The following is a 9,468-nucleotide window of genomic DNA, read 5'->3' on the forward strand; positions in this document are numbered from 1 at the left end:
AGGAGTAATGAAGCTGAACGAAATTTTTCTTTATTAATTTCAGCGAATGAACTTTTGGAGCTGTGCCGCCGGAACAAGTAATCCAATAATGTTAGAAATGCTGGCTAGGCCAGGGCCTGATCATCATGATTCATTGTCTGGGGTTCATGTTGATAAGCTTTGATATAGTGGAGCTTTAAAATTCACAAAAATTTGTAAGATAAAAATGTATTTTATTATTTTATGGATTTTAGTATTCCGACATCACGCAATTCCTTTTGGAATAATACCTTGGTGTTTCAGTAACATTTACTGACGCCCCAACAATTCGCGTTTAACTTTATTTTTAAAAAACAGCAACAACAACCAATTGTACTCTTGTACTGTCAACCTATTTCAACATTCTTACCTTCAAAAGTTGTCTTTTTCGTTCGAAAAACACGATCCTCGAAGGATTCTGACCGTGAAAAACAGATTCTGTTGGGGAAACGTGAACTGAGGAGTTACAATCCATTCAATTCATAATCCACGTCAACATCAAGGTACCCCGAACAAATACGGCAAAAGTGCTGGAACCGGCTGGCACTGAAGATCGTGTTCAGCATATGCAATATTGGCAAACATGTCTGTACTTGCATGTTCAACAATTCAGTAGCTTATTTTGTCAATATTAGCTACTCCTCAAGTGAACATGACCGCAACTGAATCGTATAAACGCACACAAAATTTGCATAATCGTTGCTGAAAGAAATTCGATCGAACCACCGCGAGGCGACCATGCATCCAAAAGTTCTTCTCCACGAGGTCGCTTAGAGGTAGCGGCCAAGGAGCCGGTAGGGCGAAAAACGAATTAATTTGGACAAAATTGGCGAACTGAACGTGCTCCAGGTTAATATTTTTAAAAATTATATATAAAAAAAAAAAATCAAAAATCACGGTTTTGTCTTCAAGCTCACTTTTTCTAAAGAAAATTTCATACAAAAACTATAGTCTGGGCTTTTACATGCTTGAAAAGCTCTTTTATTATGCATTAATTTGATGTAAAATTTGTGAGGTATTGCTTCACAAGTGACCCAGTTTTAATTAGTAGTGAAATACTTTTGTTGTCTAGTAAATGTGTTTATAACTAAGAGAATTACGATTGTCCTGGCCGGTGAGTGGGGTCATGAGATGCGACCGACGTTTCAAGACAACTTGCCACTCAAAATAGTCCCGCACTGTGCTATTTTGGGTGACATTGACAGACGTCTGAGGACTACGCCCACCCGGACAATCGTACTTCATGTTCGGACGATGATATCTTAACTTACTAAACTCATGCATTTATTTCTAGATTGAACGTCTTACCTGAAACTACATCAAGACCCTGAAACAGCGAATCTATATACAAACGAAACTAAACTGTCGGAATATGATTCTTGTGAAAATTTAAAATGCTTATGAAATTACTCATTCTTTAGTCAATCGGAAACGCGCGTTCGATTGACCGTATTCCGCAATAGGAATACATGGAATATAAGTTAAAAATCCTTCGTTTTTACGGAGATTCACATTAAAATTGTCAAACATGTGCTAAAATGCTATTTAAAATATATTTTGATTATCGTTGCTGCTTCAAAACGTGCCAAACATACCGCTTTAATCATCACTCCACGTATTCTTATTCCGGATTAGGGTCAATCGAACGCGCCCTAAACTAACGTTCACGAACGATGGAAAAAACTTTTAACATAATTATTAGCCTCTCAGTTTTATAACGAACGATAGTAGTAAAAACTTAATCATTTATTCGGAAAATTAAACGAGACGTACCTGTAAGTTGAAGTTTGATTGAGATTCTATCTCATGACGATTGAGATCACATGAGATAGCGCGGCGCATACGTAAGTCATAATTAAAAGCCACAGGGTGCATCTGAAATAGTATGCAGTATCAATACCGCAAAGTCTAAGAGTGTCCTTAGTCCACCTAGAAACCATGTCCCTAGATACAGGTTTATGGGGCCTAACATAACTAATAAACAATTTTGTTGCGTTATTACGCAAAGTGTTGGTCTTGTTGATGTATGTGGCTTTCAAACAAGTCAAAGGGCAAATTGTACTGTCTGGCTCATAGGCAGCAATGTCAATCCTCGCATGTGGGCTTCTGGGGGTACTGGTCTTGATATGCTCAGCGACGTCAAAGAAATAAGTATCCTCGTCCATGGTAAGATGCTGTAGATCTACTGGTAGTTTATCGATTGCCCTCGTTGACTCGAAACTAATAGAAGTAGCATAAGGTCCTTGGGCGTTAAATCCTTTAAAGACAATTTTTCATTGGGGTATAAAGAAATGTTTTAAAACCACTGAAACATCCCAACTTTTGTCATAGTCAGGTTTGGGTCTACGCGATTCATTACAAAGACCCCTTTAATTCATAAACCGTGTAACAATATGGTTGCTACCAAAGCTCCCCCCCCCCTCCCCCCCGTCTATCGTAACAATGGTAGATAAGGAAGAGTGAGCAGTATTAAGGATTGAGTAACTACGCCCTTGATTAATCATTAAATAGCCCCAAGAGAAATTGAAGGGCGTCGCTCAGTGGTGGTGAATAACAATTAATCTTCCGTTCACAACAAAATGCCATCCATTATTTAACGCATGGGCTATACTGTTTTTTAATGCCTTTTCTCCAGGATGCTTTGAGAATGTCGGTAACCTCCTCTGGAAAGTGGTAATCGCTGAAGGATCCCCTGACACAGGAGATACCATCAGAAGAAGATTCCTGTGTAGTGGATGTGGGCCACTGCGGGAGGGGTGTTGTAGAAGGTCTGGTCGTGGGAGCAGGATCCAGGGAAGTCGCACGAATGTTGTAGGAGGACTGGAAACCACGTTTGAGTTGGTCAACGCGGGCCGATTAGTACACCCTGTGCTCGGTCTTGACTGATCTTCTGAAGGCATCTTGGGAGAAGGCTAAAGGGTGGAAAAAGCACAAAATATTTGCCCATTCCAATTCATAGTAAATGCATCTACGAGTGTACTGTTAGGGTCTACTTGCCACGAGCAGTAACTACTGATCTGATAGTTAAAGCGGCTTGCAAACAAGTCGAAACTGAGGCCGGGGTGGCGCAACAGGATCTCGTCAAACGAGTGTTTGTTTAACATCCACTCGTGATTATCTGAGAACACACTTGGCTCGATTTCCGCCGCTCCCTCGTGTCCCTGACCAGGGATGAGCACAGCTGAGAACCAAATATTTCGTGATATGCACCATTCCCAAATTTGAACAGCTAGCTCGTTGAGTTCTTTGGATTTTGAGACCCCCATATTATTTATATAAGCGAGGGTTGTGGTATTGTCGATCTGAATTTGGATGTGGCAGTTGTTCATATGGCTACGCGGAAAAGGTTGCAAGTAATTCCAATATGTTTATATGGTATTCAGCTTCCAAAGGGGTCCATCTCCCCCCCGTTTTCTGAGTGCCAAAAACAGCTCCCCAGCCCAATGTTGGTGCGTCTGACTGAATTTAAGTGCTGGGGTGGTCGTGTTGGATATCTCGTTTGAGGGTTACGCTATTACGGTATCACGCCACCACTGAATTTCTGTTCATGGAGCGGGAGGGGATAATTGCATTTTCTACCCGGGCCGTAATCGCCCTTGTTTGCTATGCATGAGTGCGAAGTGGTCCAGACTGAGCACCGGGAAAATTGGACACCAGAATACCGATAACCTCTACGACCTGTCTAATTGTGAGTATTTGTGTTTTTAAGAGTGTAGCGCAGACAAATAGAATCCGTTGGAATTTTTTTCCTGTAAGCATAACTGTGATAGCAATAGAATCCAGTACAAACCCTAAGAAAGTTAATTTTTGAGATGGTATGAAAACCAATTTCTCTGGATGGATATGAAACCCTAATTTGGTAAAAGGCATGATGGTGTCGATGACATTTTTATGACATTCCGCGGAGGTGTCGCCTTGTAGATAAGAACCGTCAACATACCCTGAAATGAGATGACTCATGCTCTGGAGGGTGTCATACATAGGTTTCAATAGTTTAGTAAATATGCGGGGGGCACTAGCGAGGCCATTGGGCAAACAGGTATATTTGTAGAAAACACCGTCAAAACAGAACTTTAAGTATTTCTGGTGAGATGGGTGGATAGGAACGGTATAATACGAGTCCTTTAAGTCTACCGAAGCCATAAAACAACCTGGTCTCGTCATGTTTACAGCAGCCTCTATAGTATCTGTTACAGGTTGAAATTAAATTCAGGTCCATTTAAATCAAACAAGGTGAAAATAAATCAAACTAGGTAAATTTAAATCAAACTGAGTGAATTTAATCAACCTAGGTTATTTATCAATTGTTTGAAAAGGGATTTTCTTGATGAGGTGTGGTTGAAAACAAAACAAAGAACCCGAAAAATAGCCTTTCCCTCTTAACCTTCCATCCCCTGATCCATTCGTCATACCTACCACTACTTTACGCACCCTTGCCACATTCTTTAAACCGCACTTACCGAGTCTTGAACCGGGCACCTCCGACATCTCTTAGCATTGAGTCCTTCGCCGTAACTAACCGCTAAACCGCAAAGGACTTGGACAAGCAGTCGTCATTAATTTTAATAGAAAACACTTTTCTCCTGGTGCAAGAGGGCCCAGACTCCTCTCGGTCATAGTAAATTATGCAAACGTTTACCCATGCGCAATGCGTGGCCCTGTACGGTTCGTAAAATGGGTAACACAAGTTGTGTTGATTAGAGATATTCTACCAAATATTGGTCAAGTTAAAGCTTCCAAAAAGACAAAAGCAAGCAAAATAACCCTCTTTAGTTATTGACGACAACGTTTACAACGATGCAGCGACGTGGTTAGAAACACGTAATGAAGACAGCAAGGACAGAACAAATCTGACAAGTCAAGACGTAGCAATTATCAAAAGAAAAGGATGGAAACTGGAGGGTGGCAAAATATTATCCAAGAACGGAATAGAAATTGTTCAAAAATGTCAACTATGGCCAAGTTCTTTGCCAAACCCATTCGAATATTACGCACAAAGGAAGAGACAGGATGGACAAGTATATCGAGCGAAACTACGAATCAGTAGCAGTCTGCTCGATACACGAAAAACAAAACTCGATCACCAGCAGGCAAAAACAGCCTATGCTAGCCCCTATTCAAGCAAGATAATCCCTAACACATTTGCAAATGGACCTATAATGGACCTTAGAAACGTACCATGTATATGTTCATGTCATCGCAAACACAATTGGATTCTTTACATGATTGATCATTTCACAAAATATTCAGAAGAAGAAGAAGAACCTTAACGTGCTTGTTATTCACTTATCAAGTCAACAAAGGAGATAAGGACACCTCAACAGGAAAAAGCAAGAAACACACAAAGAAAATACAACAACAAAATGACAACAAGCAAACCCAATACTATTTCATTCCAAGTCAACAACTTTGTAAAAATAAGAATTAATTAAATGGACAAAAGTCCTTTACAACCAAACACACTTCTTGGTAAAGTAATTGAAAAAGAAGATGGATTTATGAAAGTTGTAACCAAATTTGGAATTATTGACACTTGGATTGCATGCGCACCAAACAGACTACAAATTACTGAAGAAATGAATGTGTTAGAGCGGTTTTCAATTGAGTGTTGAAAGTAATTAGCGAATTACTTTGGTTTTGCATTACTTCACTCAGTGATTGGTTCAAAGTTCTCGAGCCACGTTTTTAACCAATCAGAAGTGAAACCAAAACCAATCGTGGCTCGCGCGAGCACATTTTGCCGCGCTTTGTGTCGGCTACGTGTAATTACTTGAGTGATTTAACCAGGCTATGTACAATGTCAACAGACAAAGATGTCATGTTTGCATTACAAACCTCAGACACCTTCATTGGCGCTGGATGGTTTCGCCGTCCTTTTTCTTTCTCGGTGGCTTTGAGAAGCGACTTTTGCCTTAAAAATCCTAGGATTTTCCTCTAGGGTAAGGCTGGAATCTTTCTGGCTCAAGCATATGTTGAGTGCCCAGCGTACTTATCGCCAAAGGAATTCCCGTAATGTTGGGGAACCCTTTTCTTATTGGCCTCTGGGATATCCTTCGCGAGCTTTGACAAATTTCCGAACAGGTACTCTGAGGTGCCATCAACAGTGGACAGGTTGCATAGAGCTGCATAGTCTTTATGCATCTCTTTCTTCATGGTCAGGCGTCGGGAGTGATTCACCTCGTGGTTGTATTGAAGTGCTATTGCAACAGCATCTGTCAACAAGGTGATCAAAAATTTGGTTCTATCAACGGAGTTGATAACGTAAATTGGCCACCGTACAGAGATTCTAAAAGCTAGGTGATCAAGTTCTTTATCTTGGCTGCATTTTCCCAGCGCCAAATCGGCGGCTTTTGTCATGACTGTAATGGCGCCGATAAGAGTGTTTTGTCACTTCTGCGATCTTACATCTTGAGTTTTTATCATTCTCTGGACCAGGATATTTGTCCAGTTTGGCCTTGAGCTTGTCGTCCCCCAGCTTTTCTCACAAAAGATTATTAAAATAGCTGCCAGACCTTCGCGAAGGGGCGGTGAAGTCTTCTCGCTTACTGCGCGAGTTCCTTCAAGAGGTCTTCGCCCGGCATAGCCTCGTTATTGGCATCTTTGCCCACAGAAGCGAGAAGCGCGGATAAATCCGCATCCATGTCCCCAGATTTAGCGGGCCCGTCATTAGAGGCGGTTTCACCGTCTTCATTGGAGTCGTCGTGCCCGTTCAGGAGCACTGAGCTCACATTCTCGTTCAAGTTCGTCAGCTGGCTCAGAACTGGAGCCATGGCTGCTTTGAACATATTCGCGAAAGCGTTTGCCGAGGGCATATTCTGGGCGCCACTGTCCATCAGTGACGTTTCAGCGGCGCGCTCTTCAGTTGTGTAGTCTTCGAGATCAGACATAATCACGCTGAATTATTGGCACCCATCTACGTTAGGACTCCAACCAAGGCTAACTACGTTAACCTCTCCAGCAATTCGTGTCAAAAAAGGATTTTAGCGTAGAAAAACCAAGCTCCAAGAATTTGTATGACGTACCGGGTTAAGCGCAAATTGTGCAATGACTTGCGCAAGCGCCGTGCTATCTCAGGGGATCTCTGCCTTCTGGGAATGTGACTGGTAGCATGCCCGATTTTCTCAACTGGGGCGAAACCCATATCAGAAAACAAGTTCTACAAATGAACGATTTGTCACATATTGTTTCTCGTTAACACTCAGGACTGCATTAGCCAGAACGATCGTACTTAACTTTCATGATAATCGTAAATGGTTTAACCCATTTACGATATTTTATAGATTTAATTTTGATGTCAGCATAGCAAGGGTACCATATGACAAAATTTGATTGATTCCAGTATTCAAGCGGTTGCTTACCAAGAATTCCAGGTCCACTACCTTGTGTCTAAAACGATTCCACCAAAAGAAATCTCTGACTCCAAAGATTACAATGGAATATGAAACGCGGTAGACTTATAACGTTCACGTACCATGAGGGCGCGGTACATTCGTTCAGCACCAAGAAAAATGACTTCCCGTTGATTCCGAAATTCGTTCAGTCGTTAGCGGGTGTACTTTGCAATCCGAATTTATTTGGACAACAAAATAGAAAAGGCAATAAGATTCTTTTTTGTTGGTAATCTACTGAGCATGGTTTGTTTGCTTTAGTTAAAAGCCAAACCAAGCCAAGCCAAGTACATAATGAAGCTTTTCGTAGAGTTTTTCAGCAAAGTTTGGGAATCGTATGACAATTTTTTATTATCAATCCACTACGATAGAGTGAAATTCAGGTTTAGATTACAATGTGTTTACAAAGTGCGACAGGGTAAGACACAAAGTGAGACAATTTGTAATCAAAGTGCAACAGGTATTTCAAATTCAACCAATACTTCAATGTGCAACAGGACATTGTTTTAAGGTCGACAATCAAAACAAGTACTATTACTTAATCTGTGTGTGTGTGTGTTTTTAAGCCATTTCACAAGGAGTCCCACCTCATTCTTCTCAAGGTTGAGCGAAAGAAACGCATTAACATGAATGGGACTTGCTTAGGCGAAACGCACGAAACGACGTGCGATTTGTCGTAAGAAAAACAATATTAAAGACCATGCACTGGCAGGCTATTGCACTGATTTAATCCAACCTCAAGGAGGATCGTGAAAAATAAATAGTCTCCAGGGTGCTATTTTGGTGAAAGATTGGCATGGATTCTTACGTAGCCACGAATCGCTCGAGTGGAATATTTGATGACGTCTTTACCAAAAGTAGATGGTGGCGCCAAACAGGTACCTGGTTTACTATTTTTTGTGATCTCCAACATGAAAAAGCTTCGAACATTTTTTACCGGCGTGGGTTTTTCAGATGCAAAATCACGGAAAGCGATGTTTTTCATCGTCAAGTCATCTACTGTAATTTACGTACCAATATTAATCAGGACTCGATCGGTTGTAGAACCAACCGGCTCTTTTTTGCTATAACAGACAGCCAACGGTTTATCGTTCTCATCCGAGAAGATACAAAAGAAACTATTGCGAAACTGTTTGGTGCCTGCCTCCTACGGTCCTAAAAAAAACAAGATTTTAGACCCCTAAACATTTAATCGGACGCGCATGCCAATTAATTGAGACCAAAAAGATCCCCCTTCCGACCGCGAGCTTCTCCATACATTCAGATTTAGAGATGTTAATTTTTAAGCCTGAAATTTTTTCAAAAGGATTTAAGTACATCCAATAACGTCTTCAGCGAGGCATCGTCTCTTAGGACCCCAGTTGTATCATTGTATCATCTACGTATTGTAGCAACTTTATCTCTCTCTCCAAGACAAATTCCACGAAAGTTATCATTAGCCCTTATCGCTATAGCCAATAATTCTACCACTGTGATAAAAATGTAAGGTGAAAGAGGGTCCCGTTGTCGAACTGCTCTCTCTAGAATGAAATAATCAGAATGTATTATTACTAATGCTATGTTATAACGTTCGACCAGATATGTGCGAATTCGACACAAAGATCAAGTCACAATCGTTGATGCTAGTTCAAGTGTCAGCTAAAGTTAAGCCCTTAAGACACAGATAGCAGACTTCAGGAACTTGACGAAATTGTTCGACTTTTGTGGGAGGGCTACATGACTACTCACCTTCGAATGGGGTTAGTACTTGGATGGGGGACCGCTGCGAAGTGCCAGTGAGGCGATTGGAATTTTTTTATTCTTATTTCATTTAATTGTCGAGTGCCTCTGTTTGATCGCATCACGCCCATACTTATAAAGTTAAACTGGCTGCTCCTCTTGTCTGCAAGGCTCTCAATGGTATGGCCCCCTCCTACTTCAGGACAGAGCTTCTCCAAGTCAAGGCTGCAAGTCGTTATGCAGTAAGGACTAACAACCAGTTACTCATGCAAGTCGCAAGAACCAAATGTTGGACCGTTTGGATCGATAGATTCTTCTTGGTTGCAGCGCCAAAGATTTGGAA

At 41.2% G+C, this 9,468-nt stretch overlaps 1 protein-coding gene across 3 annotated transcripts in view; it reads right to left on the bottom strand.

Moving 5' to 3' along the window:
* Positions 1 to 1,932, bottom strand: part of LOC137969436 (sodium-coupled monocarboxylate transporter 1-like) — a 32,573-nt gene extending 30,641 nt beyond the window's left edge. Inside the window, exons 1-2 of one of the 3 annotated variants that reach the window (XM_068815661.1) lie at positions 1,792 to 1,896; positions 389 to 456 (exon numbers count right to left, since the gene is read on the bottom strand). The gene's annotated coding sequence lies outside the window, so the exon portion shown is untranslated. Of the gene's footprint in view, positions 1 to 388; positions 577 to 1,791 lie in introns of those variants that run through there. The other 2 variants (XM_068815662.1, XM_068815663.1) reach the window with 2 other exon arrangements.
* Between the last annotated feature and the right edge of the window lie 7,536 nt (positions 1,933 to 9,468).

This window comes from Montipora foliosa, chromosome 9 (assembly GCF_036669935.1).
Source record: "Montipora foliosa isolate CH-2021 chromosome 9, ASM3666993v2, whole genome shotgun sequence".
NCBI lineage: Eukaryota > Metazoa > Cnidaria > Anthozoa > Scleractinia > Acroporidae > Montipora > Montipora foliosa.